The sequence below is a fragment of the Somniosus microcephalus genome, chromosome 2 (assembly GCF_052327205.1).
Source record: "Somniosus microcephalus isolate GS21.2 chromosome 2, FLI_Smic_1.0, whole genome shotgun sequence".
Classification (NCBI taxonomy): domain Eukaryota; kingdom Metazoa; phylum Chordata; class Chondrichthyes; order Squaliformes; family Somniosidae; genus Somniosus; species Somniosus microcephalus.
Genome location: NC_140988.1, coordinates 11,953,014 through 11,972,996, shown reverse-complemented (window position 1 = coordinate 11,972,996; position 19,983 = coordinate 11,953,014). Strand labels below are relative to the sequence as shown.

At 50.6% G+C, this 19,983-nt stretch overlaps 1 protein-coding gene across 1 annotated transcript in view; it reads left to right on the top strand.

Moving 5' to 3' along the window:
• Window positions 1–19,983, top strand: part of LOC147122548 (glutamate receptor ionotropic, delta-2-like) — a 1,303,876-nt gene that overhangs the window by 1,258,982 nt on the left and 24,911 nt on the right.

Genomic DNA, 19,983 nt, shown 5'->3' with positions numbered 1-19,983 from the left:
TTTAGTGAGATCATGGCTGATCACCAAATTCAGTACCCTGTCCCTGCTTTCTCCCCATATCCCTTGATCCCTTTAGCCTTAAGAAATATACCTAACTCCTTCTTGAATATATTTAATGAATTGGCCTCAGCTGCCTTCTGTGGTAGAGAATTCCACAGGTTCACCACTCTCTGGGTGAAGAAATTCCTCCTCATCTCAGTCCTAAATGGCTTACCCCTTATCCTTAGACTGTGACCCCTGGCTCTGGACTCCCCCCGCCATCGGGAACATCCTTCCTGCATCTAGTCTGTCTAGTCCAGTTAGAATTTTATAAGTTTCAATGAGATCCCCTCTCATTCTTCTAAACTCTAGCGAATACAAGCCCAATCGACCCAATCTCTCCTCATACATCATTCCTGCCATCCCAGGTATCAGTCTGGTGAATCTTCGCTGCACTCCCTCCATGGCAAGAACATCCTTCCTCAGATAAGGTGACCAAAACTGCACACAAAACCTGGCGGGTGGGGCAGTTAAAATCGCCCCCGGCACTTACCTGTCCAAAAGCCGCCATGATCGCAACAACTGCCATTTTAACCTGCTCTCCTGAGCCAGGCAGCGAGGACAGGCGCCCAGAGCCAACGGGGTCCTTCTTTACATATGCATGTCGCAGCCCGATGACATCATTGAGACCCGACTGTAATTTTAACTCGGGCCTGAGCGGGGGAATCCACCTGGAGTTAAAATCGGGACCACTCTCCCACAATTGTCACTAATTACAACGTTTGCATTTTCTCACAAGCAACAAAACAACCCGTGCTAATTGGAGTCTTTTATTTGCCTGAAAAGTTCTCAAAATGTAATTTTTTTTAAAAAGAAGAAATTGCTGTGGGGTCTCTCTCTCTCTGTTTGTCTTTCTCACCTGTCTGAGCTTGGCATCAAATGAAAAACTTCTATTTAAAAGTGTATTTTTAAAAGAACGACTCAAATTCATCATCCAGCTTTGCAATCAAATCATTTTTCAAAACACCGTTACAGACAGAGACGCAATTTGTCTTTGCCACCCCGAAAAATAAATAGCTTTACATAATTTATGCAAGATTAATTTGAAAATATCCTTCCTTAGGCAGTCCCTCAGAACCGAGGATGACTTGCTTCCACATTAAAAATGAGTTCGCAGGTGACTGATGAGTCCAACGTGGGACCTACAGTCGCTGTCACAGGTGGGGCAGACGGTGGTTGAAGGGGCGGGTGGGTGGGGTGCTTGGGTTGACGTGCGCTCCTTCCGCTGCCTGCGCTTGACTTCCGCTTGCTCCCGGTGAAGAGACTCGAGGTGTTCGGCGCCTTCCTCCACTTTGTGCGGTCTTGGGCCAGGGATTCCCAGGTGTCGGTGGGGACGTTGCACTTTTTCAAGGAGGCTTTGAGGGTGTCCTTGAAGCGTTTCCTCCGCCCACCTGGGGCTCTCTTGCCGTGCCGGAGCTCCGAGTAGAGCGCTTGTTTTGGGAGTCTCGTATCGGGCATGCGGACAATGTGACCCGTCCATCGGAGCTGATATACAAAATATACAATATACTGAATATACAAAACCTGCAAGAGAGGGGCCAATCTGTAGCCTGCCATATTTGAAGTGGGTCTGTTTTATACCTCAGTTTCACCTCAGATGCACAAGCGCAGCATCTCTGTTTAAAATGTCACTCAGCATAAACTTTAACCAGAAAAGTTTTAAGACAAGGGGTAGTAATTAGTCGCGGGCGGTGGCACTAAACGGGTGCTATCAGGTCCGCTGCCCCTTATAAGCAAAGCCTGATATTTAATTCTATTGACTGCGATGGAACTGAATATCAGGTGCTGCGTATAACGGGCGGCGGACCCGATACCACCCGTTTAGTGCCACCGCCTGAGGTGAATTTCTAAGCCTAGTTCCCTGGCTTTTCTTTGAAAAACAACCAAACAGCTACGGTTGGAAGCTATAAAGAGAAATACTCCAGCGGTTGGGCTGACCAAATGCTACTCATCCATCCCGGGGAACTTGCCCTCACTGCATGGGCTCGGACTGCGGGATTTGCCTTCAGCTTTGAGAATCAAGACAACATGCTCAGCTTCTCGGGCTGTTCGGAGAAGCCGAGGGCTTGAAATAAAAACTTTACTGAGGTATTGAAAGACAATTCAATTAGAAAACAACCTGGCCTAGAAATTCAGTTGGTTGCGCCAGCCGGTAACGCCATAAGAGGGGTATATTTCCAGCGCTAGGCACTTAGCGCCCGGGCGCAGGCCGATCTGCGCCAACGCCCAAATTCAGTTGACATTTAGCGCCGGCGCAAAGTGTTTGCGCCCGCTCAGCTGCGCGCGCAGCTTATGACGTCATCTCGTCGTGCAACGCTGTTTGTGCGCCCCAAACCGGAAATTCAGTGGCGCCCGCCCAATGTGGGCGTGGCGCTGCTAAGAACTGTGAAGTGGAACGCAACAGAGGCCCTGTGGGCCTCGGGGAGCGCTAATTAAAGGGCACTTACACTGACCTATAAAGCCCAGCCATTTTGCTGCAATGACTTTACTGCTTTGGATTTCTGGACAGAGACCAAGGGACAGAGCTTACTGATTTGGGACAACATAGGAGAGGTATTTTTGGCTTCTGGCCAGTGATTTGACATTTGATTCATTTGATTTCATTGTTTTCAACTTTATTATGGGGGCTGTATGGGGGTCCAACCCTCAGTTGCAGCATTATGTGCGAAGGGCTCGCAGACGCTGTGAGAGAGGGCCAGCCATGCCTAGACGCAGAGGGGCCATCAGGCGTCGGCAACGTAGGCCTTACCCACTCAGGCAATACCGGCAGCAGGTGTCCTATCTCACCATGACTATGGCGCATTGTGTGAAGAGGCTGCGCTTCAGAAGGGAGGTGGTTGCAGAGATCTGCCAGCTGCTTCACAGAGATCTGCGTCCACAGCTGATGTGCAGGACGTCTCTCTCAGTGGAAGTGAAGGTCACGGTGGCTCTGAACTTTTATGCAAGCGGCTCCTTCCAAGCCGCTGCTGGGGACATAGCGAACATCTCCCAGTTCGCCGCGCATCGCTGCATCCGGCAGGTCACCGATGCACTTTTCGCGAGGAGACACCAATTCACCTCCTTCCCCATGACCCGACAGAGGCAGGAGCAGCGTGCAGTCGGATTTGCCAGGATCGCGCGCTTCCCCATGGTGCAGGGCGCCATTGACTGCACGCATGTGGCTATGCGGGCACCTATCCACAATGCCGAGGATTACCGCAACCGGAAGGGCTACCATTCCCTAAATGTACAGCTGGTGTGTGACCACAGGCAGCGCATCCTAGCTGTCAATGCCCGCTTCCCAGGAAGCAGCCACGATGCATTTATCCTGCGCCAGACTACTGTGGCTGACATGTTCGAGGCACAGCCTCCACCAAGGGGATGGCTTATCGGGGACAAGGGCTACCCTTTGTGTACATGGCTCATGACCCCGCTCCGCGCGCCCAGGACCCCAGCGGAGGAGGCATACAACGAAAGCCATCAAGCCACAAGGAACATCATAGAGCAAACGATAGGCATCCTCAAGCAACGGTTCCGCTGCCTGGATCATTCTGGTGGATCTCTACAGTATTCGCCGGATAGAGTCTCCCAGTTCGTCGTCGTGTGCTGCATGCTGCACAACCTGGCTATCCGCAGGACTCAGGCATTGCCACCTGACATTGCACCACCACCTCAGGAGGACGAGCAGGAGGACCATGAGGAGGAGGAGGAGGAGGAGGAGTACCAGCCCAGGAGGGAGCCACAAGGTCCAAGGGCCGTCCGCCGGGGGCTTATTGATCGACACTTCTAGGCCCCCTGTCAGGGAATGGGCTGTGGCAATGAACGCACCTGAAGGCAGCCGCACCGCAAGCCCTCAGCCGGTTAACACAACAACCACTTGAAACCTGAGACGTGGACATGCTGAATAAATAAAAAGCTTTATTTCACAAACTCAGGGCCCTTCCCACATGAAACAGAAAAACAGACAAGACCCCCAAAAAACAGTCAAAAACATCTGTCACTCCCAAAACCTGGGGAGGACTAACAAAACTTGCCCATCCAAATGGCCTTCATCATCGGCCTTACAAAAATAAGCCCCCCGCTACACAACACAAACACCCCCATAAAAACAAAAAATGCCTTGATCCTCGGCCTTACCAAAATAATGCCCCCCCAGAACACAAGCCCCCCAATATAAAAAAAACCGCTATCACCACACTCTAATGGGTGTGCCGAGAGGGCGAGTCCTTAGACAGGCTTCTCTGGCCCCTGCCCGACCTGCTGCTCCGCCTCAACCTGGGCCCTGCGGGTGTGGCAAGGCTGGGGGAAGGCTCATGAGGGCCACAATGTGTGTCGGCAGATGCCCTTGGGGGTCGGCCTAGACGAGGCCCGGCCCGGGAGGGGCCGGCTGCTGACTGCTGCAGCTGTGGCTGGCCAGCATCAGTCTCAGCAGCAGCTCGTCGCACCTTGGCTGGGGGAGTGGCAGTGTCGGCTGCACCAATGGGGGCAAGCTGGCTGATGGCAGGCGCGCGCTGCTCGCCAGAGACACTGGCACTCAGCCGGGCTGGCAGTGCAGCAAGCGCAGCAATCTGGTGGAGGCCAGACCGCTGTGCTGCAGCAGGGCGGCGGGTGCCCTGGCGATGCTTCCGCGCCACAGCGAGTGTGGCAGAAGTGAGTGCCCGAACTGCCCTGGTATGTGCCCGCATCAGCTCTGCCAGTGTCTGGACGGCACCACTCATCTCGCGAGTCGCGTCCTGGGCTGCCGCGAGTTGCTGGGCACCCCTGTCATGCGCTGCCGCGAGTTGTTCGACCCCCCTGGCCTGTGATTCCCCGAAAGCGACCACACTATGAGCCAGGGACTCAATGGCCTGAGGCATCTGTTGCACAACCCCCATGAACTCCTGGTGGCGCCGCTCAGACGCCGCCGACATCTCATTGAGGAGGCGCACCTCCTGGGCGAGGACCGTCTCCGGACTGGAGGGCGGACTCGCCCTCTGGGGAGAAGGCCGCCGAGCTGGCCGACCCTTCCCGCGTGCCTCGAGCCCACTGGGCCCAGGATCTGCCCTCCCCTGCAACACCTCCCCCCTCTGGGGAGAAGGCCGGCGTGCTGCCAGACCCTTCCCGCGTGCCTCGAGCCCACTGGGCCCAGGATCTGCCCTCCCCTGCAACACTTCCCCCTGGCTCTCCTGCAGGCCAGACGTCTCCCCTCCATTGCCATCCCCTGGCGCGGATGAGGGTTCCCCCAATGTGCCGCCTTCCTCCTGGTCCTCGTCGTCCTCCTCCTCCAAGGGCCTGGCACTCTGAGCTTCAGGGACCACCTCCTCCTCAGCAGCTGAAAGCAGGAAGGCACAAGAGTAGCTTTAGAGTGAGGACAGGGCATCAGCGAGGGAGGCCTGAGTGGTGGCATTATGCGCATTTGTCGGTCAGTGCGAAAGGATGTAGATCTGAAGCGCAAGGGCAACGACAGAGGTCCAACCGGTCATGTCCTTACCAGTGGGTCCCAGTACAGGGTCCGCATCTCCGATCGCAACAGGGCCAGTCACCCGGGCACGCATGAGTCGAGCCACGCTCTCCTCCAGCTCACTGAGCGCCTGGTACTCGGGACAGCCTCCACCGGTGACAGACTGGCTCCTCAAATTCCGCGCCAGCTTGGCCTGCAAGAGAAAGGACGGCCTCTAAGTACAGTGTGGTGCCCTGTTGCTGTGTGCACTGCCTCCCATGGTCGAATAGCTTGGCCAGTGTGGTGCCCTGTTGCTGTGTGCACTGCCTCCCATGGTCGAATAGCTTGGCCAGTGTGGTGCCCTGTTGCTGTGTGCACTGCCTCCCATGGTCGAATAGCTTGGCCAGTGTGGTGCCCTGTTGCTGTGTGCACTGCCTCCCATGGTCGAATAGCTTGGCCAGTGTGGTGCCCTGTTGCTGTGTGCACTGCCTCCCATGGTCGAATAGCTTGGCCAGTGTGTTAAGTGCAGAAAGTGCTATTGATGATCATGCCAGTGCCATTGCTGCGGGAGGAGGGCTGCCCATTAGTCCTTTGAGGTCCCTTTGCCCATAATGTGAGGTGCACATGCAAGGATGAGGAGGACACTGGAAAGGGTACTCACCTTCACCATCCGAGTGAGGTCGTTGTACTTCTTGCGGCATTGGTCAGCACTCCTGGGGACATCGCAGGTGGATGACACCCTGCGGGCGATTTTCCTCCAGGCTTTCCTGTACTGGCTCCTGGGAGCCTTCTTGCCACTGTCCGGGCACAAGATCTCTCTTTTGTTTTCGACACCATTAATCAGCACCGTCAGAGCATGCTCTGAGAAGCGCTGCGCTCGTTCACGGGCCCTCTCCATGGCTCCAGGCGCTATTTTGGCCCACCAGCAGTGCTGAGGCCTAGCTGCAGGGCTCCAGTATGCAGGGCGTGGCAGCAGTCAAAGTCGACCCTTCCCCCTTTAAGAGCTGGCCGGCGTCAGGGTGTCTGCTGTCAATCAAAACATGACCGCACCTGCGCTGCGCCCGGCCTCGGCGTTATCAGGCCGCATCGCTGGCTTAGTGCCTGAAGAGAGCATTGCAACGCCAGTTTCAGCGCTCGGCCAAACTCTTGGCCAACTCTACTGAATTTCGGCGATGTGGCCTACACTTTCCGGCGGGCGCTAACTTTAGCGAACGCCCGACTTTAGCGCCCCAAAAGTGTCCAGACTGAATTTCTAGGCCCCTATGTTTGTGTTTTGTTTACAACCTTACCATAGACATTAGAATTCTCAATTACTGAGAAAAAATGGTCGATGACGTTTTTTTATAAATATATAAAGTGATTTGATTGGTTCACTTTTTTTTCTTTTTGATTGGTCATTCGCGATTGGTTGCTTTGATAAATCCTCAGTCGTTCCTCACTGGCAGTTTCCTGGCTGCTTTCCTCACTTTTGATTCGCCTGTTACCTGCCTCTTCAGTTCTGATTTGCTGCTGGTTTTTCCTTTGAGCCAATCAGGGAAGTGTGGCGGCAACAGTGTGACAACAGGAAGTAGATGCGGCAAACAGGAAGTGCAGCGAATGCTTACTGGATGCAAGACTTTTAAGACACGGTTTTTCCACTGGTGATAAACCGTATGGAATGGGCAGCAAGTAGCGCTCCTGCAAATTATTTTAACTTGGGCTTTTATTATTTTATAAGCAAAAAAGCAGAATAGTTAGTTGACCACAGGGCCTTCTACATGTGTCAGATCTACCAAATTATTACCTGAGGCAATATGAACATAAATCACTCAAAGCTTAGCCCTTACGCTATAGAAAACAGCCAATTATTTCAGGTCTGAGTTCATTGAGTCCAAGACTTTCGCCTTAACAAGTAACTCAACATCATTGCTGCAGGTGTATTCTGTGTCGCTGCTCAGATATGTTTCAGCCGCAATACATCCAATACTCCCAGGAAACACAATGGGGGTCTAGTTTGACTTTTGCGCACCACGCGGTTTCCAGTACGCGCGGGCACGATTTTAAGGCCGTGCCCTCATATACGTCAGGCCGGCGAGCTGTTGGGTGCCAAACGGACACCTCGACACAGCCCTCTGGTTCACAGTTGGCCAATATTTGACCGCCCCGCCTACAAGCAAGGTAGTAAGTACGGGAGGAGGTCGCGATCACAGGAGTTGAGGGGGGGGGGGCGGGGGGAATGCTTCTGGGGCAGCAGTGCCTCATATTATTTTGTGTGGGGCCTAGAGGAAGTCCTCCAGCAGCAGCGTCAGCTGTGGCTCAGTTGCTAGCACTCTTGCCGCTGAGTCAGAAGACGGTGGGTTCAAATCCCACTTGTACTCAATAAATCTAGGCTGACACTCCCAGTACAGTTGCTGAGGGAGCGCTGCGCTGTCCGAGGGTCTGTCTTTTGGATGAGGCCCTGTCTGCTCTCTCAGGTGGACGTAAAAGATCCCAGGGCTCCTGTTTTGATGAGCAATGGAGTTATCCCCGGTGTCCTAGCCAATATTTATCCCTCAATCAACATCACTAAGGCAGATTATCACATTGCTGTTTGTGGGAGCTTGCTGTGCGCAAATTGGCTGCCGCATTTCCTACATTACAACAGTGACTGCACTTCAAAAGTACTTAATTGGCTGTAAAGCACTTTAGGATGTCCTGACATTGTGAAAGGCGCTACATAAATGCAAGTTTTTCTTTCTCCAGGTCCCACAAAAATATCAAACTTACCTTTGGCCGAGCCTCTTCAGCTCCATCGCCCGTGGGACTGATCGCAGCCAGCACACCACGCACTCCAATCATTTCCAAACTAATATGGCTTGCGTGGTCCTAGGACCCCGAATTGCATATTTAAAGCGGCCTAGTGCCTGAAACAGGTGGGCGCTTTGCGAGCCCGGCGGTAAACCCCTTTCAAAATGGCGGGGGCTGCTTTCGTTGGAGTTCACGGGGCGGTGAGGCTACTGACCCCATTTTAACACCAAGTGAAAATCGACTCCAATGAATGAGGATGCATGGATCTGCTCATGAACCATAAGGACTACATATGCCCTTTCAGTGTACAAAGAGGAACTTAACCCCCCCCCCACCCCGCCTCTGCCACGTAGCGTTTCGGTGCGCTGAAGCACGATTCACTTCTGTGAACCCCCTTGTTCAAATTTGTTTCCTTCCATTTAACCTTTTGAGCATCAGTTGTCAGCTTTCATTGTCAATTTGACAGTCTTGTCACTGAAGGCTTGGGGCACCTCACAGAAGAAAATGGATTAATTTGACAATGAAATGCATCTCTGAATACTCGGTAGAGCCGAGTGTAGAACAAACAGACCTCAGCAGAGCCTTCAGGATGTCTACCAGAAGATGTGTCGTAACAAAAGGTACAGTGTGCAGGCAGCGTCGTGCATACTCCTCTATTAACAAGTGAACCGTAACTAATGGACATCGGAGGGTCTGGTGTATCAGAGAATGAGAATATTACAGGAAACTTTCGATTTACCGGCACCTAAATAACCGGAAATCTCGGTTAACCGGCAAAATTTAGGAGTAGGTTCAGGTAACTTTTATTACTTGCCTTCCTCCATCTGTTGCTGTGCAAGGGTGTGGCTGCAGCTGTTGCTAAGCTACAGAGACGCTTGGAACTTGTGGCCATTGTTCTGAACTTGTTGCTAAGCAACAGGGTTTGTTGCTTTATACGGAGCTCTCAGCTCCGTATCTTTTACTATAGCTTTCGGTTATCCGGAATTTTTGATGAACCGGCACTACGTCGGCCCTGTCCATGCCGGATAAAAAAAAGTTTCCTGTATTGTAGAATGCATCGGCAACGTGAATGAAAAATAAGCCAAAAGAGCAAGTTTTTCCAGGTACATTTTACACTCATAGGAGCAGGAGGAGGCCATTCAGCTCCTCCAGCCTGTTCCGTTGATCTTTATCTCAACTCCATCTACTCACCTTGGTTCCATAACCCATAATACTCTTGCCGAACAAAAATCGAGACGAGAAAGAACAATGTTGGACAAGAAAACGGTATCAGCATTGAGCAGTTCCAGGTTAGGTTATATGGCAGATGGAGCCCTTCTAACCTTGCCTGAGCTGGTCCAGTATGTCTATTGGTGTTACCCAGGAGCTGTGTTCCTGCCAATGGAAGTGTGATTTTTTGACATGCCGACAGCAACAGAAACTGACTCACAATCGGGCTTCTGAATCCCTTTGCTCTCTAGTGGCATCGGTGAACAGTGGGAGTCCCAAGAGAATGTAAGCTAGTCCATATGACAGGGTGCAGGGGGTGGGGGTGGTGGGAGGGGGCATGTAATGAGGCGGCAGAGAGAATGCAGGTTGTCAGCAGTAACCAAACGACAATATGGCCCCTGGCATGTCTAGTAAGACCATTCCCCGTCAATTAGTGTCAGCCATGGCTCAGTTGGTAGCACGTTCGCCTCTGAGTCAGAAGGTTCAAGTCCCACTCCAGAGACTTGAGCACAAAAATCTAGGCTGACACTACCGGGTGCAGTGCTGAGGGAGTGCTGCACTGTCGGAGGTGCCGTCTTTTGGATGAGAGGTTAAACCGAGGCCCCGTCTGCCCTCTCAGGTGGACATAAAAGATCGCATGGCATTATTTCGAAGAAGAACAGGGGAGTTCTCCCCGGTGTCCTGGCCAATATTTATCTCTCAACCAACATCACTAAAAAAACACATTGTCTGGTCATTATCACATTGCTGTTGGTGGGAGCTTGCTGTGTGCAAATTGGCTGCCGGCGAGCTGTTGGGTGCCAAACGGACACCTCGACACAGCCCTCTGGTTCACAGTTGGCCAATATTTGACCGCCCCGCCTACAAGCAAGGTAGTAAGTACGGGAGGAGGTCGCGATCACAGGAGTTGAGGGGGGGGGGCGGGGGGAATGCTTCTGGGGCAGCAGTGCCTCATATTATTTTGTGTGGGGCCTAGAGGAAGTCCTCCAGCAGCAGCGTCAGCTGTGGCTCAGTTGCTAGCACTCTTGCCGCTGAGTCAGAAGACGGTGGGTTCAAATCCCACTTGTACTCAATAAATCTAGGCTGACACTCCCAGTACAGTTGCTGAGGGAGCGCTGCGCTGTCCGAGGGTCTGTCTTTTGGATGAGGCCCTGTCTGCTCTCTCAGGTGGACGTAAAAGATCCCAGGGCTCCTGTTTTGATGAGCAATGGAGTTATCCCCGGTGTCCTAGCCAATATTTATCCCTCAATCAACATCACTAAGGCAGATTATCACATTGCTGTTTGTGGGAGCTTGCTGTGCGCAAATTGGCTGCCGCATTTCCTACATTACAACAGTGACTGCACTTCAAAAGTACTTAATTGGCTGTAAAGCACTTTAGGATGTCCTGACATTGTGAAAGGCGCTACATAAATGCAAGTTTTTCTTTCTCCAGGTCCCACAAAAATATCAAACTTACCTTTGGCCGAGCCTCTTCAGCTCCATCGCCCGTGGGACTGATCGCAGCCAGCACACCACGCACTCCAATCATTTCCAAACTAATATGGCTTGCGTGGTCCTAGGACCCCGAATTGCATATTTAAAGCGGCCTAGTGCCTGAAACAGGTGGGCGCTTTGCGAGCCCGGCGGTAAACCCCTTTCAAAATGGCGGGGGCTGCTTTCGTTGGAGTTCACGGGGCGGTGAGGCTACTGACCCCATTTTAACACCAAGTGAAAATCGACTCCAATGAATGAGGATGCATGGATCTGCTCATGAACCATAAGGACTACATATGCCCTTTCAGTGTACAAAGAGGAACTTAACCCCCCCCCCACCCCGCCTCTGCCACGTAGCGTTTCGGTGCGCTGAAGCACGATTCACTTCTGTGAACCCCCTTGTTCAAATTTGTTTCCTTCCATTTAACCTTTTGAGCATCAGTTGTCAGCTTTCATTGTCAATTTGACAGTCTTGTCACTGAAGGCTTGGGGCACCTCACAGAAGAAAATGGATTAATTTGACAATGAAATGCATCTCTGAATACTCGGTAGAGCCGAGTGTAGAACAAACAGACCTCAGCAGAGCCTTCAGGATGTCTACCAGAAGATGTGTCGTAACAAAAGGTACAGTGTGCAGGCAGCGTCGTGCATACTCCTCTATTAACAAGTGAACCGTAACTAATGGACATCGGAGGGTCTGGTGTATCAGAGAATGAGAATATTACAGGAAACTTTCGATTTACCGGCACCTAAATAACCGGAAATCTCGGTTAACCGGCAAAATTTAGGAGTAGGTTCAGGTAACTTTTATTACTTGCCTTCCTCCATCTGTTGCTGTGCAAGGGTGTGGCTGCAGCTGTTGCTAAGCTACAGAGACGCTTGGAACTTGTGGCCATTGTTCTGAACTTGTTGCTAAGCAACAGGGTTTGTTGCTTTATACGGAGCTCTCAGCTCCGTATCTTTTACTATAGCTTTCGGTTATCCGGAATTTTTGATGAACCGGCACTACGTCGGCCCTGTCCATGCCGGATAAAAAAAAGTTTCCTGTATTGTAGAATGCATCGGCAACGTGAATGAAAAATAAGCCAAAAGAGCAAGTTTTTCCAGGTACATTTTACACTCATAGGAGCAGGAGGAGGCCATTCAGCTCCTCCAGCCTGTTCCGTTGATCTTTATCTCAACTCCATCTACTCACCTTGGTTCCATAACCCATAATACTCTTGCCGAACAAAAATCGAGACGAGAAAGAACAATGTTGGACAAGAAAACGGTATCAGCATTGAGCAGTTCCAGGTTAGGTTATATGGCAGATGGAGCCCTTCTAACCTTGCCTGAGCTGGTCCAGTATGTCTATTGGTGTTACCCAGGAGCTGTGTTCCTGCCAATGGAAGTGTGATTTTTTGACATGCCGACAGCAACAGAAACTGACTCACAATCGGGCTTCTGAATCCCTTTGCTCTCTAGTGGCATCGGTGAACAGTGGGAGTCCCAAGAGAATGTAAGCTAGTCCATATGACAGGGTGCAGGGGGTGGGGGTGGTGGGAGGGGGCATGTAATGAGGCGGCAGAGAGAATGCAGGTTGTCAGCAGTAACCAAACGACAATATGGCCCCTGGCATGTCTAGTAAGACCATTCCCCGTCAATTAGTGTCAGCCATGGCTCAGTTGGTAGCACGTTCGCCTCTGAGTCAGAAGGTTCAAGTCCCACTCCAGAGACTTGAGCACAAAAATCTAGGCTGACACTACCGGGTGCAGTGCTGAGGGAGTGCTGCACTGTCGGAGGTGCCGTCTTTTGGATGAGAGGTTAAACCGAGGCCCCGTCTGCCCTCTCAGGTGGACATAAAAGATCGCATGGCATTATTTCGAAGAAGAACAGGGGAGTTCTCCCCGGTGTCCTGGCCAATATTTATCTCTCAACCAACATCACTAAAAAAACACATTGTCTGGTCATTATCACATTGCTGTTGGTGGGAGCTTGCTGTGTGCAAATTGGCTGCCGCATTTCCTACATTACAACAGTGACTACACTCCAAAAGTACTTCATTGTCAAGCGCTTTGGGACATCCGGTGGTCATGAAAGGAGCTGTATAAATGCAAGTCTTTTTGTCCAAACAAAGTGGACAGAACCAAATATTGTGCCTGTCCATAAGAAGGGATCAGAATCACCACTTGATATTACAGACCAGTATCCCTCTTGCAAATTACGTCAAAGCCCATGCAAATCAGAGTAAATGGGGGAGCTGTTCCAACATTTCAATCATAGCAACTTGCTATTTTCTTCCCAAGTAAATTAGTCCACGTGTGATGCTGTTCATTTCAAGGTCCATAAAGAAGAGGATTTTCTTGATCCCAGGCAGTAAGTGAGAGCAATAATACTTGGCATTTCTAGAATCTTCAGTCGAGTATGGCATTCTAACTTTATTGGACATAAGAATTGGGAGCAGGAGTCGGCCACACGGCCCCTCGAGCCTGCTCCACCATTCGGCCCCTCGAGCCTGCTCTGCCATTCAGTAAGATCATGGCTGATCTTCAACCTCAACTCCACTTTCCCACCCGATCCCCATATCCCTTGATTCCTCTAGAGTCCAAAAATCTACTGATCTCAGCCTTTAATATACTCAACGATTGAGCCTCCACAGCCCTCTGGATAGAGAATTTCAAAGATTCACAACACTCTGAGTGAAGAAATTCCTCCTCATCTCAGCCTTAAATTGCCGACCCCTTATCCTGAGACTGTGACCCCCTAGTTCGAGACTCTCCAGCCAGGGGGAAACAACCTCTCAGCATCTACCCTGTCAATACATAGAAACATAGAAGATAGGAGCAGGAGTAGGCCATTCGGCCCCTCGAGCCTGCTCCGCCATTCAATGAGATCCTGGCTGATCATCCAAATTCAGTACCCTGTCCCTGCTTTCTCCCCATATCCCTTGATCCCTTTAGCCTTAAGAAATATATCCAACTCCTTCTTGAATATATTTAATGAATTGGCCTCTACTGCCTTCTGTGGCAGAGAATTCCACAGGTTCACCACTCTCTGGGTGAAGAAATTCCTCCTCATCTCAGTCCTAAATGGCTTACCCCTTATCCATAGACTGTGACCCCTGGTTCTGGACTCCCCGACCATCGGGAACATCCTTCCTGCATCTAGTCTGTCTAGTCCTGTTAGAATACCCCCTAGAATCTTATGTTTCAATGAGATTACCTCTCATTCTTCTAAACTCCAGAAAATATCAGCCCAATCTCCTCAATCTCTCCTCATAAGACAACTCTCTCCTCTCAGGAATCAATCTAGAAACTGACTGTTACCATTTATTTTTAAAATTGTTGTATTTAAATTTTTCCCAAGCTGTAGTGATATAATCAGAGGAACTCACTGAAAAATAAGGGACCTTTGTCAACTCAAATAGAGCGCTCTCTTGTAAAGATCGTGGATTAGTAAACCTTATTAAACTCAACCATTCATTCAAACTGATGTTAACCTGTGTAAAGTTCTGGATCAATGTTACAATTAAGCAACCAGTTAGATCAAGATTCAGGAAGTGAATCAGTCTGTAGGATAGAGTTTGTCAGCTAGCCTGAGTGCTGCTGCAATTGAAGTTATTTTCAACCAAAATAAATCAACTTATTTTTCCCTCGCCATTTGCTATTGGTTCATTAGGAACCCTAAAAACAAAGGGCCATATTTTCCAATCCTGCTTCCTGTGTCCGATCTGGAAAAAATCTACGGACTTACCTGAGGATTCCCGAGATCCAGACACTTCCGCTCCTGGGCCTCTCCAACTCAAAATGCGCAGAGGGCCCAGGTATCCCAGGGGCGCAGGCAGTTCACAAGCGTCCCTGGGATCACGTGGGCCATGGGGAGCCAATCAAAGAAGGGAATCCCCCTTCATACACTTGACAGATAGACCTGTCAAATATATGAATGGAGATCACCCCAAAAACACTGTAAAACATTAAGGCCTAGAAATTCGGCGGGGCGCCAGTCTCGCCAGGGCGCCGGAAGTACTGCCCCAAAAGGAGTCACGAGCGCCCGCCGGAAATTCAGTTTGAGCACCCCAAACGGAAGCGCGGCGCTACTCGAGGCGCCCCGCATCCATCTTGGGGCGCTGCAACTGAAGTTCGCAGCGCAACGTGCCGCAGCGCCACACGCTGCGGCACGGTGCACTGCGGTACTGCAGGCCTTCCTCCCCTTCTTAAAGGGGAGGGGCCTGCTGCAGCGCGATCTAAGATCGCGAGTGCCGGCAAAAGAGCCCGGCACCGAGGAGAAGTGCCGGGCCTAGAAATTCAGTTGTTAGCGCCAGCCGCTAGCGCCTTAGGAAGAGGAGAAGTGGGGCGCTAAGTGGCTAGCGCCCGGGCATGGCGCGATCTGCGCCTTTCGCGAACTTCACTCAAGATTTAGCGGCGGCGCAAAACCGCAGCGCCCACTCAGCTGTGCGCGCAGATCCTGACGTCATTTCATGGTGCAACGCCCTTGGTGCGCCCCAAACCGGAACTTCAGTGGCGCCGCCCTTCTGTGCGCCTGGCGCCCCCAGCGACTGGCAGAGGGGAACGGTTCCCAGTCGCTGCGGGGCACGGGGGACGCTAATTAAAGGGGACTCCTCCTGCATTATAAGTGGCAGCCATTTTGTTCCACTCCTTCTTTGTGAGAGACTGATATTTGGAGCGAGACAAAGGGAGAGAGCTTTCTGGTTTGACGCAGCGCTCGCACAGGTACTTCTGGCTTCAGGCCAGAGCTTTGCACTTGGATTTAACTTTCAGTGCCATAGCCTTGACTCGCCACATATAATGGGGGCTGCAATGGGTGGAAACATTGGCTTATTGCATTGCATTCAAAGGGCTCAGAGATGCCGTGAGAGAGTGCCAGTCATGGCCAGACGGAGAAGGGCCAACAGGCGTTGGCACAGGAGGCCTTACCTGTTAGATCCGTGATTCTGAGAGTATGATGTTTTTCAATAACCACACGGATGCTGTAACTTAACAATCAACAGGTATTTACTGGAGTAGGGTAGTCTCAAGACTGGGGGTACAGAGGCATGCGCAAGGCTTATATACAGGTGTGGTCACTGCCGGTACTACAGTATACAGGAGCTGTAAAAGTAGTTCTCTCTTAAAGGTACATACACTACAATTCCTCCCCTTTTAGATTAGTAGTACCCATAATATTCAAATAACAATTAACACTTTAACATGTACATTAAACAACAATAGTCCATTTATAGATTAGGTCTTTGGGGCGGCTTCCTGATCCTTTCGGGATAGCACCTTTCCTGAGGTTCTTGTTCTTGGTGTGGAGGCGATTCTGGCCCCTTTTTGTTGGTTAGTTCATCGGGTTCCACGGCTACTGGTTCGGAGGTAGATGCTACCGGTATGTCAGATTCATTCCCCGGTTCGCGAGACAGGGGGTTGACTCGTTCCTGTGACGCTAAGATCTGATCGACGTGGCGTCTCACAATGTTCTCCCCGACATCCACTGTGTACATTAATGGCCCCTGCCTTGTGCATATCGTTTCGGGTTGCCATTTATCTGTTCGGTAGTCACGGGCCAAGACTGGTTGTCCTACATTGAAGCTCCTTGTCGGCTTCTCATTGATGTGCTGGAATTGTTTATCCTCAACATTTCTTCACACATTAGGTCTGAGCAAGTCCAGACAACATCTCAACCTTCGGTTAAAGAACATCATGGCCGGGGTCTGGTTGGTAACTGCATGTGTCGCGTTTCGGTAGGCTAATAAGAAATTGTCCACCTTATGCTGCAGTGGAATTTCATCGTCGCACATGGCCTTTATCGCCTTCTTAAAGGTTTGTACGAACCTCTCAGCCAATCCATTTGTGGCTGGATGATACGGGGCGGATGTGTAATGCCTTACTCCATTCCTTCTCATAAATTTTCGAAACTCTTCGGACACAAACTGTGGTCCATTATCAGAGCAAATCTGCTCTGGCAAGCCGTTTCTGGCAAATATGGTCCGTAGGACTGCAATCGTTTTCTCTGTAGTGGTTGAGGACATTTTTATCACCTCAGGCCACTTCGAATGAGCATCCACTGCTATTAAGAACATTGAGTCCATGAATGGACCAGCAAAATCAATATGCACCCGTTGCCATGGAGAGGAGGGCCACTCCCATGGGTGTAGAGGGGCATGTGGTGGTGCATTTTGGACCTTCTGGCATCCTGAGCAGCTCTTGGTTAGGTCTTCGATTTGTTGATCGATTCCCGGCCACCACACATAAGCCCTAGCAAGGCTTTTCATTTTCACTCCCCCCAGATGACTTTCATGTAGCTCATTTAGCACTCTCTCCCGTAACTTGGGTGGAATCACCACTCTGGATCCACACATCACTGTCACAGAATCACAGAATCACAGAAACCCCACAGTGCAGATAGAGGCCATTTCGGCCCATCGAGCCTGCACCGACACATATCCCACCCGATCCCCGTAACCCCTACACCAACACATATCCCACCCTATCGCTGTAACCCCACGTATTTAATCCCCCTAACACTAAGGGTCAATTTATCATAGCCAATCAACCTAACCCGCACATCTTTGGACTGTGGGAGGAAACCGGAGCACCCGGAGAAAACTGTTCTCTTCTGGATGAGAATGCTGGCAACAGTGAGTCACCATGTGTTGGCCATCCCCTCACCGTCAAATCATATACCCGAGACAGCGTCGGATCATTGCCGGTCTCCTTCTCTATATCCGCGTTCGTTACTGGCAATCGTTCAATTATTGACGAATAAAATATCTCGATAGGGTCCACTGCTGGTGCTTCCTCCACAGTAGGCAGTGGCAGGCACGATAGTCCATCAGCGTTTCCATGCTGTTTCGTGCCTTTATATTCTATGTCATATTGATTCGCCCGAGAAACAGGGACCATCTTTGTAACCGTTGTGCAGTCATCACTGGAACGCCCTTCTTAGGATTAAAGATGGAGACAAGTGGCTGGTGGTCAGTCAGCAAGGTGAACTTCTGCCCATGCAGATAGTGGTTGAATTTTTTTACTCCCCATACTAGGCTGAGGGCCTCCCTGTCAATCTGGGCGTAGTTGCGCTCGGCTGAGGTTAGTGACCGAGACGCAAAGGCTACTGGCCTCTCCAACCCGTCTGGGAATTTGTGCGACAACACCGCTCCAATACCATAGGGTGATGCATCACATGCCAAACGAATTGGTAGTGCTGGGTTGAAATGGGCCAACACCTCTTTTGATGTGATCAATTCTTTCCACTTCCGGAAAGCTCGTCTACGCTCGTCATTCCACTTCCATGGTACCCCTGTTTGCAGTAGGGTGTTCAGTAGGTGTAATACCGTGGACAAATTTGGTAAGAACTTATGGTAGTAGTTTACCAGCCCGAGGAATGACCTCAGTTGTGACACATTTTCCGGTGCTGGAGCCTTGACTACTGCCTCAATCTTTTCAGGGGACTTATGTAACCCCTCTTCATTGATGACGTGGCCACAATACGAGGTCTGTTTCTGGAAAAACTCGCAATTGTGGCGATTAGCTCGTAGCCCATACTCCTTTAATCTGGTGAGCACCTTCTCCAAGTTGGCGAGGTGATCACTGTCATTTTCGCCCGTGATCACGATGTCGTCCAAATAACACTGGGTCCCTGGAATCCCTTGCAGGACTTGATCCATTGCCCTTTGCCAAATAGCCGGAGCCGATGCTACCCCGAACACCAGCCGGTTGTATTGATAGAGACCTTTATGAGTGTTAATCGTAAGGTATTGTTTCGAGGCTTCATCTAGCTCCATTTGCAAGTACGCCTGGGCTAGATCAATTTTGGTGAAGCGTTTACCTCCAGAGAGCGAGGTGAAAATATCCTCAATTCGTGCAAGCGGATATTGTACCATGTGAAGGACTGGGTTCACTGTCACCTTAAAATCCCCACAGATGCGGACCTTCTTTGGTTCCCCAGGCGTATTACTCAATGACCTCTTCATTACAGGAACGATGGGTGTAGCCCACTCGCTCCAGTCTACTTTGGACAGTACTCCTGAACGTTCCAACCCTTCCAGCTCTGCTTCGACAGCTGGTCTGATCGCATAAGGCACTGGTCTGGCCTTAAGAAACTTTGGGCTTGCATTTTCCTCTATTTTAATCGTTGCTGTTATGCCTTTTAGTGTTCCGAGTCCCTCCTGGAACACTTCTTTTGCGTCAGTTAGCATTTTTGACAGTCGTCCAGGTGTGACGTCGTCATCCTTTTTGGCCTCAACCTTCAGTGCCTGTATGGAATGCCAATCTAATTGTATCTTCCGGATCCATTCACGTCCTAGCAGTGGTGGTCCTCTATCTGGCAATACATATATGTCCATTTTAGGTATTTCCTGGCCTTTATATATCACTTTCACCCTTATTTTTCCTTTGGGGCAGACTTTTTGCCCCGTGTACGTCTTCAAGACAATCTCTGTAGCTTTCAAGGGTATATGTGAAAATAGCCGCTTGTAGTCCCTTTGGTTTATGACTGTTAGGGCTGATCCTGTGTCCAATTCCATTTTCACTTGGACTCCGTCTATCTTGAGTGTAACCCAGATAGTCTGGTGATCCTCCATTTTGGTTACCTTATGTAGTTTCAGACAACCCAGCTCCTTGCTTCCAGAGTCTGTGTCACTTTTCTGTTCGTCTGAACTACTGTCCATCACCTTGTGTACCTTTTTGTACTTCTCCTGTGGAGATTTCTTACTGTTGGTTTTCTTCCCAGACCTGCAGACTCTTGCTATGTGTCCTGCTTTTCCACACTGTCTGCACACTTGGTCCTTGAACCAACAATCCTTCTGGTCATGTGTTGTTCTGCCGCAGCGATAGCACTTCCCTGTTCCATAGGACATTTCATTGGTGCCATATTCTTGCGGTCTCCGTTGTATCTCTGCAGCGCCCCTTGCGGCTGCTTCGTGTGATATTGCCATACTGAAAGCCTTGTCCAGCCTAAGATCCTTTTCTGATAGAAGCCGTTTCTGGGTTCCTTCACTTTGTAGCCCACACACAAACTTGTCCCTTAACGTATCTGCTAGTCCCGCTCCAAACTGGCAGTGTTTCGATAGCTTGCGCAGTTCCGTTAGGTACTCAGCATTGCTTTCGTCTTTGTGTTGG